This window comes from Geotrypetes seraphini, chromosome 6, assembly GCF_902459505.1.
Source record: "Geotrypetes seraphini chromosome 6, aGeoSer1.1, whole genome shotgun sequence".
NCBI lineage: Eukaryota > Metazoa > Chordata > Amphibia > Gymnophiona > Dermophiidae > Geotrypetes > Geotrypetes seraphini.
Window position 1 is genome coordinate 210,464,616 of NC_047089.1, and position 15,182 is coordinate 210,479,797.

The following is a 15,182-nucleotide window of genomic DNA, read 5'->3' on the forward strand; positions in this document are numbered from 1 at the left end:
TACCCGGTACTGTGCTTGGGCTCCAACTACCGAAATCTCTGTTAAGACTTACTCCAGCCCATCTACACCCTCCCAGCCATTGAAGCCCTCCCCAGCCCATCCTCTACCAAACGGCCATATACAGACACAGACCGTGCAAGTCTGCCCAGTACTGGCCTTAGTTCAATATTTAATATTATTTTCTGATTCTAAATCCTCTGTGTTCATCCCACGCTTCTTTGAACTCAGTCACAGTTTTACTCTCCACCACCTCTCTCGGGAGCGCATTCCAGGCATCCACTACACATTTTTTCTTAGATATATCAGTGATAGGAAGAAGTGCAAAAGTGGTATTGTGAGACTCAAAAGTGAAGAGGAGAAATATGTAGAAGCTGATAAAGAAAAGACTGAATTGCTTAATAAATATTTCTGTTCTGTGTTCACAGCTGAAGCATGGGGAGTGGGACCGCGGAAGACAAACTCAAATAGTGATGGAGTAGTGGTAGACTCTGATTGATTTTCATAGGGTTGTGTTTGTGAGGAGCTAGCAAAATTAAAGATAGACAAAGCGATGAGACTGAATGGTGTACATCTGAGGGTGCTGAAGGAACTTAGGGAAGTTCTGGTGACTCAGCAGACTGATCTTTTCACTTGCTTCTCTAGTAAGTCTGACTACTGTGATAAGCAAATTAATGGAAACGCTTTTAAAACAGAGCATGGTGAAGTTTCTGGAATCTGGTGGATTACAGGACCAGAGGCAACATGGATTCACCAGAAGTATGTCTTGTCAGACAAATCTGATCAATTTCTTTGACTGGGTGATCAGAGAATTGGAAAGAGGGAGTGTGCTAGATGTGATGTATTTAGATTTTAGCAAAGCCTTTGACAATGTTCCATACGGATGGCTAATAAATAAACTGAGTGCCCTCTGGATGGGCCCCAAAGTGATGGGCTGGGTCAGGAACTGGTTGAGTGGAAGACAACAGAGGGTAGTGGTCAATGGAATGCTCTTCCGGAGTCTGTTATAGGGAAAAACACCCTCCAAAGATTCAAGACAAAGTTGGACAGGTTCCTGCTAAACTGAAACGTACGCAGGTGAGGCTGGACTCATTTAGAGCACTGGTCTTTGACCTAAGGGCTGCCGTGTGAGCGGACTGCTGGGGAGGATGGACCACTGGTGTGACCTAGCAGCGGCAATTCTTATGTACCCGTTCTGTTCTTGGGCCTATTTTTTTTTTAATTTTTATAAGCAATATTGCTGAAGAACTGTCAGGTAACCAGGCTTGTCCAAGTTCAGTCCTCAAGGGCTGCAAAAAGACCAGGTTTTCAAGATATCCCTGATGAGTATGCATGGTATAGATCTGCACACGATGGATGTAGTGGGCATGCAAATCTTTTTCATGCATATTCCTTAGGGATATCTTGAAAATCTGACCTGTTTGCAGCCCTTGAGGACCGAACTTAGAAAGCCTGTTTAACTAGGGTTACCAGCACACTGGATTTACCAAGACATGTCTTTTTAGAGGATTGTCTGGGAGTCTAGATGATTTTTAAAAACCAGTATTTTATCCGGGTTTCAGAAGGCCCCGGCTCTCACAAGCTCTGAGCATGCTGATTGGTTAAAGTACATTTGCTATTACCTATACATGAATAATTTTTTGCTACTGTGAAGACTACAGTGAATTAACCAATGAATGCTAATCTGTGGTTCATATATCTTCTGTGCATTATCTGACAAAGCAGGGAAAAGTCCCGGTTCTAGAAAGTTCTAAATGAACAGGCATCCACAGTGTTCAGAATGCAGTAAACAGGTCTGGACTTCACATTAGATGAACCCATAAGAAGTGGCGTAGTATGGGGGAGCAGTTCGCTCCGGGTGCCAATTTGGTGGGGGTGCTGGCACCCATCTTCCTTTCCACCCCACTCCCTTCTGCCACTGAACCCGCACCCCCACTCCCCTCCCCATACCTCAAAATGTTGGGAGCAGGAGGGGTGCTCAGTCCCTCATGCTCTGTAGGGCTCCTTCATGTGAATGCAGACATTAGATCCCGCCCTGGTGCATCATGTGATGCACGGGGCAGGGCCTAAGGCCCTGATTGGTTCAGGCACCTTGGGCTTTTCCCCCCATGGGAGGGGCCTGAGCCAATCAGGGACTTCCTTAGGGCTGATTGGTGAAGTGTGCTGAATCCAGGGGGATACAGCCCTTCCTGGGTCAGAATTGCGGGATCCTGACACATCCTGCAGGAACCTGGCAGGTCCTGTGCTTTTAATGGAGAAGGAGTGCAGGGAATGGATGTTTCCTCCCTTATAGGTGATGAAGTGTGCTGAATCCAGGAGGATACAGCCCTTCCTGGGGTCAGAATTGCAGGATCCTGGCACATCCTGCAGTATCCTGGAAGATCCTGTGCTTCTAATAGGGAATGAGTGCAGGGAATGGATGTTTCCTGCCTTATAGGTGGTGAAGTGTGCTGAATCCAGGAGGATACAGCCCTTCCTGAGGTCAGACTTGCAGGATCCTGACACATCCTGCTGGTGGGGAAGGAGTGCAGAGAATGGCTTTTCTCTTCTCCCCTATCAGCTCATCTGGTTGCGGCTCTGGTACCACTCACGTTAAAACAGGCAGTGGAGAAACAGTTTAGGAGAGGTTTAAAAAAAAAAAGTTTGAAAATGGGCATAGGATATGCCAGGATCTACCAGTAGCTGCCAGAATCCTGCAATTCTGACCCCAGGAAGGGCTGTATACACTTGGATTCTGCATCTTTCACAACCTATAAGTGAGGAAACATCCATAATCTGCTGTTCGTGGCTAGTGTTGACTCAGCTGATCGTTGTTCCATACCAGTTCAGCTGTTAGAGATTCTTCTCTTCTCCCTGCCAGCTTAGCTGATCATGGCACAGGTGACTGCCAGCTGATCACAGGGAGTGGAGAAGAGAGGTTTTTTTTTTAGTGGGCAGAGAAGGGGATAGAGCTGTGCCTATTTTTGCTCTTCTGAGCAAGTGTAAGTGGCAGGCACAGTTCTTTCCCCTTTTATCAGAGCTGCTCCGCTATTGTGCTGAGCATCACCCTATCAATTTAAATCACTCACAACATGGTACAGTATAATCCCGTTATACCGGACTTGCTTATAATGGAACCTTGCATATAGTGGATGAGGTCCGCTGGTACCGGCCGAGCGCCATTATAAACATAAAGAAAATCATTGGATATAGCGGACTCGCATATATCGGACTTTTGGATAAACCGATAACTATTTTGGTCCCAAGAACCACTTTTAGCTGTAATTTCATTTGGCTATAAGGGACATGCAGGCTCCGCCTACACGGCGCATGGCGTACCTGTGATACTGTAGTCAAAATGGCTGAGAAGTCTGATATGAAGCATCGTTCTATAACATTAGATGTAAAACGCGAAATTGTTCTTATAATCGAAACTAAAGAGAAAACACAAGCAGATATTATATGTGACTATGGTATAAGCCAGGGGTAGGGAACTCCGGTCCTCGAGAGCCGTATTCCAGTTGGGTTTTCAGGATTTCCCCAATGAATATGCTTTGAAAACAGTGCATGTAAATAGATCTCATGCATATTCATTGGGGAAATCCTGAAAACCCGACTGGAATACGGCTCTCGAGGACCGGAGTTCACTACCCCTGGTATAAGCAAATCTACGGTCTGTGACATCTGGAATAGCTGTGAGAAGACTTCTTTGCAGTTTGCAAATGGCAGTAAGAAATTGCGCAAATCCACCTATGATAATGTAGAAGATGCGCTTTTTCTTTGGTTGAAGCAAGCACGCTCACTTGGTGCGCCAGTCTCTGGTCCAATTCTGAAAGCGAAAGTACTCAGTCTTGCTGTTCAACTTGGTCACAATGACTTTAAAAGTAAGAACATAAGAAACGCCCTCACCGGATCAGACCTAGGTCCATCTAGTCCAGCGATCCGCACACGCGAAGGCCCAGTTAGATGCTCCCTGTTGGAGACCCGGATTTCCCGTATCACCGGATATGATTTGCAAGAAGGTGTGCATCCAACTTGCGCTTGAAACCTGAACACTGGTCTCTGCGACAAGCTCCTCTGGGAGAGCATTCCAAGCGCTCACCACTCGCTGTGTGAAACAGAACTTCCTGACATTTGTCCTGAACCTGCTGCCACACAGTTTCAGGCTGTGACCTCTTGTCCGTATCACATCTGAAAATGTCAGTAATGCTTTTTCCTGGTCTATTATGTCAAATCCTTTTAATATTTTAAAAGTCTCTATCAAATCCCCTCTCAATCTGAGGCGTTCATGGTAGCTCAAATTCTCCATACCTTTGACTAGTTTCGTAGTGATAGATGGCTGGATAGGTTCAAGAAGCGCAGAGCTGTTTTCTTTCGTGTCCTGAGTGGCAAATCAGAGTCTGTACCACAAGAACTTGCTACAGACCAAATTACCACGGCTGCTGGACCAATATGACAAACGCAAAGTTTTCAAACCTGACGAGACTGAGTTATTGTTTAAGTTTTTGTTGGATCGCACAATGATGTTCAAAGGAGATAGCTGCCACGGTGGCAAAAGAAGTAAGGAGCGCCTCACATTATTGTTTGCTGTCAATATGGATGGATCTGAAAAGCTACCGCTACTAGCTATTGGAAAGTCTGCCAAGCCACGTTGTTTCAAAGGTGCAAAGTCGCTGCCAGTTGTGTACAAAAGCAATCGTAAAGCATGGATGACAGCCAGTCTATTCAGTGAATGGTTAACAGATCTTGACAGAAAATTTGTGAAGGAAAAGCGCCGCATGATTGTTGATAACTGCAGCGCACATGACCCGGCTGTAACTGAACCAGAGAGCTGGATCGAGGACATATGCTAGATGTAATTTACTTGGATTTCAGCAAAGCCTTTGATACAGTTCCTCTTAGGAGGCTGTTGAACAAACTTGAAGGGCTTAAGTTAGGACCCAAAGTGGTGAACTGGGTCAGAAACTGGCTGTCGGACAGATGCCAGAGGGTGGTGGTTAATGGAAGTCGCTCGAAGGAAGGAAAGGTGACTAGTGGAGTCCCTCAGGGTTCGGTGCTAGGGCCAATCCTGTTCAATATGTTTGTGAGTGACATTGCTGAAGGGTTAGAAGGAAAAGTGTGCCTTTTTGCAGATGATACCAAGATTTGTAACAGAGTAGACACCGTAGAGGGAGTGGAAAATATGAAAAAGGATCTGCAAAAGTTAGAGGAATGGTCTAATGCAGGGGTGCCCACACTTTTTGGGCTTGCGAGCTACTTTTTAAATTACCAAGTCACAATGATCTACCAACAATAAAATTTTAAAAAAACACAACGCACACTGTACGCATAGAAAATGTTAATCATCATTCCTATTCCAGGGTTTTCAAAGAGGTCAAAGCAGATGACTCTATGCACTGTCACCTCAGTAACAACCATACAAAAGTAGACAAATACCCACCCCCTCCCTTTTTACTAAACCACGTTAGCAGTTTTTAGTGCAGGGAGCTGCGCTGAATGCCCAGCGCTGCTCTCGACACTCCTAGGCTCCCTGCGCTAAAAACCTCTATTGTGGTTTAGTAAAAGGGGACCATAGTGTAAAATATAGACAGCAGATATAAATTCAGACACATTTTGATCACAAAATTTAAAATAAAATCATTTTCCCTACCTTGTCTGGTGATTTCATGAGTCTCTGGTTGCACTTTCTTCTTCTGACTGTGCATACAATCTTTCTTCCCTTCTTTTAGCCTGTATGCTTCTTCTCCTCCAGACCTCATTTCTTCCCCCCAACTTTTCCTTCCTCTTCCCTGCCCTTTCTTTCTCTCTGCCTCCCTTTCTTTTTTTTCTGTTTCTCTTCTTTCCTTCTGTCTCCCTGCCTGCCCTTTTTCTTTCTTTCTCCCTGCCCTCCCCCAAGCCACTGCCACTGCCATTGCCATCGGGGACCAGGACCCAAACGCCACCAATAACAGGCCCCAAGCTCTCCCTGCTTCGGCCAACCAGCATTCCTCTCCCTGACGTCAATTCTGCCATCGGGAAGAGGAAGGCTGATCAGCCCAAGATCGCGATCGACTTATTAGGGGAAATGCTGCCGGGTCCTGCCTTCGCGGAAACAGAAAGTAGGCAGGACCCGGCAGGAAGAAGAACAAATGCTTGTCTCCCGCATTAGCCCGTAGCGAACGCTTGCTTCAGGGCTCTCAACATGTGCGCGCCGGCTTCCCTTCTCCCCTCCCCCCCCCCGGACATAACTTCCGGTTTCGGAGGGAAGAGAAGAGAAGCCGGCACGCACATGTTGAGAGCCCTGAAGCAAGCGTTCGCTACGGGCTAATGCGGGAGACAAGCATTTGTTCTTCTTCCTGCCGGGTCCTGCCTACTTTCTGTTTCCGCGAAGGCAGGACCCGGTTTTTTGTTCAGCAGCGGCAGATGACAGCTGGGCAGATCGCCCAGCTAAAAGGCCCTAGGGAGAAAGAAAACTGGAGAGGAAGGCTGATCGGCCCGTAGATCAGGACGGCAACACGAGTCTATCACAGAGCCCGGGATAGGCTCCGCGATCGACTCGCGTTGCCTTCCTGAGCTACTGGTCGATCGCGATCGACGCGTTGGGCACCCCTGGTCTAATGCCTGGCAACTATAATTCAATGCAAAGAAATGCAGAGTAATGCATTTGGGGATTAATAATAGGAAAGAATCGTATATGCTGGGAGGAGAGAAGCTGATATGCACGGATGGGGAGAGGGACCTTGGGGTGATAGTGTCTGAAGATCTAAAGGCAAAAAAACAGTATGACAAGGCAGTGGCTGCTGCCAGAAGGATGCTGGGCTGTATAAAGAGAGGCGTAGTCAGTAGAGGGAAGAAGATGTTGATGCCCCTGTACAGGTCATTGGTAAGGCCCCACTTGGAGTATTGTGTTCAGTTTTAGAGACTGTATCTGGCGAAGGACGTAAGAAGACTTGAGGCGGTCCAGAGGAGGGCGACGAAAATGATAGGAGGTTTGCACCAGAAGACATATGAGGAGAGACTGGAAGTCCTGAATATGTATACCCTAGAGGAAAGGAGAGACAGGGGAGATATGATTCAGACGTTCAAATACTTGAAGGGTATTAACGTAGAACAAAATCTTTTCCAGAGAAAGGAAAATGGTAAAACCAGAGGACATAATTTGAGGTTGAGGGGTGGTAGATTCAGGGGCAATGTTAGGAAATTCTACTTTACAGAGAGGGTGGTGGATGCCTGGAATGCGCTCCCGAGAGAGGTGATGGAGAGTAAAACTGTGACTGAGTTCAAAGAAGCGTGGGATCAACACAGAGGATTTAGAATCAGAAAATAATATTAAATATTGAACTAAGGCCAGTACTGGGCAGACTTGCACGGTCTGTATCTGTATATGGCCGTTTGTTGGAGGATGGGCTGGGGAGGGCTTCAATGGCTGGGAGGGTGTAGATGGGCTGGAGTAAGTCTTAACAGAGATTTCGGCAGTTGGAACCCAAGCACAGTACCGGGTAAAGCTTTGGATTCATGACCAGAAATAGCTAAGAAGAAAAAATTTAAAAATTTAAATTGAATCAGGTTGGGCAGACTGGATGGACCATTCGGGTCTTTATCTGCCGTCATCTACTATGTAACTATGTTAATACAGCTGGAGTTCTTGCCACCAAACTGTACGAGCCAACTTCAGCCATGTGATATGGGCATCATACAGAACTTCAAAGTTCTGTACAGAAAGCGACTTATGCATAAACTTATCATAGCCATTGAGAACAGCGACATGGACAACTTTGCCATCGACATACTGCAGTGTCTGCGATGGGCTCGGTCAGTCTGGGAAAACGAAATTACAGCAAAAACAATCAACAATTGTTTCAGGAAGGCGGGAATTGTCAAGAACGTTGTTTCTGACATTTCTGCAGAGACAGGAGAAGATCTTTCAGAGACACCCCCATCGTCAACATTGTTTGCTCGTGACTGTGATAACATTTTTGAACGGCTGATGGAATTGCATTTCTTGGACCAGACTACAGGTATGTCTGCGGAAGAATTTCTTGCCATTGATGAGCAGGTGCAGACATCTGCTGTGTTAACCGATCAGGAGATTTTAGCAGAAGTCAAGGCAAAGCCTGGCAGTGTTGAGAGTGCACAAACTGGTGACAAATCCAGTGATGAGGAAGCTCCAGCTGAGCTTCCACCATCTACAAGTGAAGCAAGCATTGCGTTGACACTGCTGATGCATTACATTGAACATAACGCTAATGATGCTGTTCAAGCAGACATACTAATGTATTGCGTTGAAAAACTTGATGCGTACATCACTAACACGTATGAAAGAAATGCAGCCCAGAAGAAAATGACAGATTATTTTTGTTTCCAGGACAGTGCGACATAATGCTTGATCATCTTTTAGTGTTCTGGTTTTGCAATCATTTTGAGCCATACCAATGTTTTGCTGAGTTTTGCTACAGTATTGATGTTTGCAGCGACTGTTGTTCATTGAGGGCTCCTTTTATGAAGGTGCACTAGGGCCTTAACGCACACAATAGCGCGTGTTAAATTCCTGAGCGCGCTAGCCACTACCGCCTACTTTTCAGCAGGCGGTAGATTTTTGGCTACCGCTAGCGCACCTTCGTAAAAGGAGCCCCGAGTGTATGTTGTTTCAGTTGACCTAAATAAAGTAAAACAAAATGCACCTCTGGATATGTGTACTGCCTCTGCTTCAAAACCATAACCGGTCTATCCCCAATCTACCTAGTGTATCATTTTGACCTTCCGGCACCACTTGCACACGTAATGCCTATTTGTTCGCCTTCCCCTCCCCAAAAGGCTGTATCTACAAGAGAATCCTTGACAGAACACTGTCATTTCAAGCAGGCAAATGGAATATCTAACTACCCTCATTTCCAACTCACCCTCCTACCAATCCTTCAGGAAATCAATTAAAACCTATCTCTTTGACAAATTCCTCTGACTCCTTCCTGCCTTGCAACTTCTCGGAAACACTTCCGGATAGACCTAGCTACTCCCGGCTTACCAATGTAATTAGAAAAAATTTTTCTTTGTTACTTCGCTGTCTGTGTACAGTCTCTTCCTCTGTAAACCGCTCTGAACTGCTCGTGGTATTGCGGTATACAAAAATAAAGTTATTATTATTATTACTGTTGTTCATTGTATATGTTGTTTCAGTTGACTTAAATAATGTAAAAAAGAAAAAAAAAATGCACCTCTGGATATAATGGACTCTGGATATAATGGACTGTTTTTCCAGGTCCCTTGAAGTCCGTTATAACGGGATTATACTGTATTTATTACCATGCTGTTGGAGCATTGTGCACCCTGCCCTAGCCCTCTAGGTTTAGGAGACCAGTCTGCTCTTACTCCCAGGGAGTTCTATCAACCAATTCTTGATCCTAAATAAAGGAGGCCAGGTAGCATTGCTAAAGCCAGAATGAAGGGGGTGGGGTGCACTCAGGTAGGGACTCCTAGACCCGTCCAGTTCCACCCATCCCCACCCCATCATGCCCCAGTCCCGCCACCAATCCTGCCCTAACCCTGCCCCTAGCTGCCTGCTGGGTTTTCAAAAGCCATCCAGATCTCCAGACACAACCTTAAAAGGAGGAAATTTCTAGGGAAATCCAGACTTTCTGGTAACCCTACACTCAGGTATCCCTCAAAGCCACCCGAAAAGCAAAACCGTGCTGCAGCTGGTGTAACTGCAGGCAGAAGGGTTTTGCACTTCTTTTACAGGATGCCTGAAGTTAATTCACACTCTGGGTTAAAGTTGAAAAACTCATGTCCAAGAAACATAGGGAGAGGGCAATAATCTATAGTGCACCTTGGAGTCATGTAACTTTTGAACATAAGCATTTTCTGGCAGAAGACAGATTCCATCTTTCCAAAAGTCTTACACATTAGTCCATCTAGAAGGTGCTGATCTTCTCCTGCTGCAGGTTTAGAAATATTAATAGAAGGAGGAGCAGCAACATCCTGCTGTACTGTTTAAAAGACAGTAACATTAACTTGCCTAGGGGAAAGTGTGGCACTGTGGTTAAAGCTACAGATTCAGCTCTCTGAGGTTGTGGGTTCAAACCCAGGCTGCTCCTTGTGACCCTGGGCAAGTAACTTAACCCCCCCCCCCCCATTGCCCCATGTACATTAGATTGATTGTGAGCCCCATCAGGACAGGCAGGAAAAAATGCTTGAGTACCTAAATAAATTCATGTAAACCATTCTGAGCCCCCCATGGTGAACAGTATAACAAATTGAATAAATAAATCTGAATAATTAGTTTCAATAAGACTGACCAGGTTACTAAAATTCACCTTCTAAATCCAAAGTATTGCTATTCTTTTTTTTTCCTCTGGTTGTTTCTGCTGGGAGTCCCCGCGCTGATGTCTTTGCCGGTCCGCCCACACAGGAAGAGAAGAGCATGTCATAAGGGGCGGGACCGGCAGAGAAGGGAAGAAGACATTGCAGGGGACTTCACGTAAATGTATAGCAGCAGCTGCGGCAATAAAAGAAAAGAGGATGGCTGCAGTTAAGGTGGTTCAGGATCCTGGAAAATCCTGCTATTTTTTTTTTTTTTAACCAGGATCTCAATACAAGTCAATGAGGATCCTGGAGATCCTAACCTTGTTCCAGCTTTGTATCTATAAGAGAAAATAATACATTTTGCCTTAACTCTTCTTCCCGAGTTCCTTTATCAAATCCACAAATATTTTTGTTTCTTGTTTTTAATCTTATGTGGTAGGCTCATTTCAAGCTGTATAATATGATTTTACCGAGTCGACATAAAAAAATCTCTCTAAACAAACTACCCAACTCTGACGATTCCTTAAATGTCTAATTAAATCTCCATTCCGCCCTTGGCTGCAAATGTGTGACTATGGTATTATAGTTCTTTGGGCCCTCAAAAAAGGAACAGGTATATTTTGGCACGGATCAGGCTGCGTACCTTCTAGCTGGGAACGTAACGTGAGTACTAGTTACAGAAAGAGCAGCAGCTCACGGTCCTAGCAAACACAATTCTCGCCAAGTGTAGATGTGCTTCCAGCTGTTCCCGAACCTAAGGTTCAGTGGTGCATGGCATCCTACACCCAAGACGGAAAAGACGACGACGATGACGACAAAGCATTCGGGACTACATCACCCAGTATCCCCCGCGCCCAGCCAGCGAATGGGAAGGCGACGTTTTTGGCGCTGGCCTGTCTTTGGAGCTTTTGTTAGTAGACGGGAGGCAAGACAGAGAACCCAAAAAATAAATAAAATAAATCTAGCAGAAAAGAAGCGCTTTGGCGTTCCTTCCCCTGTCAAAAAAAACCCCGCGTTTTATTTATCTCTTGTTTAATATTTTAAGAGGTGCTGCAAAGAAGGACGTTGTCCCCACCCCCTTTAACTCAAGCTCGCCCGCCGAAACGGAATAAAAAAAAAAAAAAAACAAATAAAAAGTGAAAACAAAAAAGCTGAGCTCGGGTGGTGGCGGGTGTGGGCAGCCATGAAGAGGCCGGACTTTGAGCACCGAGTGGTGGCCGTCTGAGGTTGGGGGGGAAAAAAAAGCAAAAACAGCAACAACAAAAAAAAAAATCATAATTTCACCAAGCAAACAAACCGGGGGGGAGCCCGCGAGCAGGCCTCGCCGTCAACCGCCGGCCCCCTCCTCCCCTCCCGGAAACACGAAGCGCTTTACAGAGGGGAAAGAAACGGGAGGAAAGTAAGAAGGAAAAACAACAATTACCTCCCGCCACCAACGGCGATTTTTATTATTTTATTGTTTTTTTACTCTCTTCTGCTGTATTCATTGTACGGAGGAGCGTAGATACCTCGGGGCTGGTTTAGAATGGAACAGACTGAAGGTACTGAATCTGTATTTTATTATTAATTGCAAGCAATGTGCCATTTTTCATTTATATTCAGGGTTTTGTGTATGTCTGTGTCTGCCTGCTGTTGTCAGTTTCGAAAGGTAGTAGGGGAAGGGGGAATAGCAGAAAATAGGAATAAAAGGGAACTATATCTTGTTGAAAGACTTCATCCCCCACCTCGAAATGCGAGGAGGGTCTGGGGTAATTTGAGGGTGTTCTGGTACCGGGGGGGGGGGGGGGCAAAGGAGGTCTTCTCTGATTTAAAGGGGCAGAGGCAGCCATATTTGCCTCCAGGAGAGTCACTCTCTCTGCCTTAGGAAAGGACATTTCCCCACTGTGCTTGGTATCAATTTGCTCTCCCCTGTTATTTTGCTGTATTTCTTTGCTACCCCACTTTTAATCGTCTCTTGAAAAGGAATAGCATTCTCACTGATGACTCAAATTTATCACTCTTTCCTTGCCCCCCCCCCCCCTCTTCTCAGTCTTTTTTTTGTGTGTGCTTTAAAACAGGACGTGCCATTAGACCGTGGTGCAAAAATTAACCCCTTTTCCCAAAGTTGGATGCATTTGTGCATAATTTTCCTCCCTCATTTTAAAGGAAATCATAAACTTGAAAGTTGCTTTTGTCAGAAAAGCTAATTACAGCTATTGTAGCTGAAGGCACGATATAATGTATTTCTGTCTGTAGGTTAGACATTTTGCATGGAGAATATACGTAAGGCATTGTGTGGAGACAGATGTTTACCACATACATCTCCTACATTGTTATGCTAATTAGTCTCTATATAGCGGGGTCTTTCTGTTTGAGGAACACACACATCATATGTCTAACGAAAAATACATACATTTTTTGGACAACTGCAAGAAGCTACCTGGGTTTTCATTTACAAATGTCATTGTAGTATTTGTCCGGAACTGGAAGAGATGGCATGTTGTGCTAACGAAACTCATCAAAAACATCAAACATTGTTTTCGTGGGGCGAGGGAAGTGAGATTTAAGGTCAGTATACATAAAGTTAGGCTCAGGTGTAGTTACCTTGTTTAGTAAACACTTGATTTGATAGTGCTGCTTTGATCCTTCAGATTGGTAGTGTTAAGACTTAACATTTAGAGAAATGTTAATTTTCTTTTGATTTGCTTTGACATGCGGTGCTAGAAAACTGGTTGATTGCTTTCTATAGAGCTTGTCACTGTTTTTTCCCTGTGTGTACTTTATTGTTTTTTTCTTCTGTCCCTTTACTGTTGAGGTTATGTTTAAAACACTGCAGGGTTAGATTGACACTGAACACTTTTTAAAAATTAACTGTACAGTGTTGCATTTTGCAATACAAATTTGTCTAAGAATATCTCAAATTAAGTAAGCTTTGTGCAGTTTTTTGGCAAATTTATTACCAATACAGGGCCTTTATTCAACAAGGATTCTATTTATGTTGTGGTTATTATATAGTTAATTAGCTTGGGCCCTGCTTCCTGTTTTTAGATGCCCCAGAGTTGTGGGCCTCTTTAACAGATATCAAACTTATTTTCTTTTGAAAAGCAAAATTGATTTACATTGAGAAACTAACTATATTAGCATTCATATAGCATATTAATTGTTGATAATGATAATGGAGTTTCTCATCATATCATCAACATGTTGTATAAACACTATAGAATAAAAATGCTGTAATTATGTAGAAGCTTTACTTAATACTTTTCATTTGTGTCTGTTATAGTAACATGAGCAATAACATTTGAATGATGATTATAAAATTAGTGCAGGAAGATAATCCATCAAATATATTTTTCACAGCAGTTTCTTATTGTCTTCAGTACCATTTGTGCAGACTGTGTTGTAAGTAAACATTAATATTGGGGAGTGGATGAAATGCTGATAGCCAGAGGATCTGTAAAAAGGCCCTACCACCAATTTTGTATGAAGCAATTTGTGAGTTGTAAGACTGCAGGAAAGAATGAAAATGTTTGATTTACTGTACTTTGTTTTATATTTTTTGACCATCACAGTTCAATTGAAAATTTTCAGATGTGTTTATGGTTTAATTTTATTTAATACAATGCCCTTCCTTAGGCAATAGCAGAGCGATTTTCAAAATTTACAATTAAAATAGAAAGGAACTCCATAAGAACATAAGATTTGCCGCTGCTGGGTCAGACCAGTGGTCCATCGTGCCCAGCAGTCCGCTCACATGGCGGCCCTTAGGTCAAAGACCAGTGCACTATTTGAGTCTAGCCTTACCTGCGTATGTTCTGGTCCAGCAAGAACTTATCTAACCTTTTCTTGAATCCCTGAAGGGTGCTTTCCCCTATAACAGCCTCTGGAAGAGCGTTCCAGATTTCTATCACTCTGGGTGAAGAAGAACTTCCTTATGTTTGTACGGAATCTATCCCCTTTTAACTTTAGCGAGTACCTTCTGGTTCTCTTCACATTGGAGAGGGTAAACAATCTCTCTTTCTCTACTAAGTCAATTCCCTTCAATATCTTGAATGTTTCAATCATGTCCCCTCTCAGTCTCCTCTTTTCAAGGGAGAAGAGGCCCAGTTTCTCTAGCCTCTCATTGTACGGCAACTCCTCCAGTCCCTTAAGCATTTTTGTCGCTCTTCTCTAGACCCTTTTGAGTAGTACTATGTCCTTTTTCATGTACAGCGACCAGTGTTGGACGCAGTATTCCGGTACAGCGGCATTATAACCTTCTCAGATCTGTTTGTGACCCCTTCTTAATCATTCCTAGCATTCTGTTTGCCCTTTTTGCCGCCACCACACATTGCGCGGATGGTTTCAGTGACTTGTCTACAAGTACTCCTAAGTCTCTTTCCTGGGGGCTCTCTCTGAGTATAGCACCGGACATCCTGTATTCGTGCATATGAACTTATCCACGTTGAACCTCATTTGCCATTTTGTCGCCCATTCCTTAAGTGTGTTATGTCTCGTTGTAGGTCTTCGCAATCCTTCTGTGTCCTCATTACTCTGAATAACTTTGTATCATCCGCAAATTTAATCACCTCGCTCGTCGTGCCAATTTCTAGGTCGTTTATAAATAGGTTTACGAGTACGGACCCAAGCATCGAACCCTGTGGCACTTCACTCGTGATGCTTTTCCAGTCTGAGTATTGTCCATTTATCCCCACTCTCTTTTTCCTATCCGCCAACCAGTTTTTAATCCATGCGAGTATATAACCCTTGATTCCATGGCTCACAATTTTTCATGCAGGACCTTGTCGAACGCCTTCTAAAAATCTAAATATGCGATGTTGAGTGGGCCACTCTTGTCTTTCTGCCTATTTACTCCCTTGAAATGCAGTAAGTTTGTCAAGCAAGATCTTCCTTTGCTGAAGCCGTGCTGGCTGGTCCTCATCGGTTTGTGTCTGTCAAGGTGATCGATG

The 15,182-nt window shown here is 44.2% G+C and overlaps 2 protein-coding genes across 13 annotated transcripts in view; one reads left to right on the top strand and one right to left on the bottom strand.

Annotated features, from left to right (window-relative positions):
* Window positions 1-11,010, bottom strand: part of LETM2 (leucine zipper and EF-hand containing transmembrane protein 2) — a 171,128-nt gene extending 160,118 nt beyond the window's left edge. For 4 of the 7 annotated variants that reach the window (XM_033948606.1, XM_033948602.1, XM_033948604.1 and 1 more), the window contains exons 1-2: window positions 10,898-11,006; window positions 10,266-10,447 (exon numbers count right to left, since the gene is read on the bottom strand). The gene's annotated coding sequence lies outside the window, so the exon portion shown is untranslated. Of the gene's footprint in view, window positions 1-10,265; window positions 10,448-10,897 lie in introns of all 7 variants that reach the window. The other 3 variants (XM_033948609.1, XM_033948608.1, XM_033948601.1) reach the window with 2 other exon arrangements.
* NSD3 (nuclear receptor binding SET domain protein 3) overlaps window positions 10,422-15,182 on the top strand; it is a 247,944-nt gene continuing 243,183 nt past the window's right edge. For 4 of the 6 annotated variants that reach the window (XM_033948592.1, XM_033948596.1, XM_033948595.1 and 1 more), the window contains exon 1: window positions 11,088-11,795. The gene's annotated coding sequence lies outside the window, so the exon portion shown is untranslated. Of the gene's footprint in view, window positions 10,486-11,087; window positions 11,796-12,703; window positions 12,802-15,182 lie in introns of those variants that run through there. The other 2 variants (XM_033948593.1, XM_033948594.1) reach the window with 2 other exon arrangements.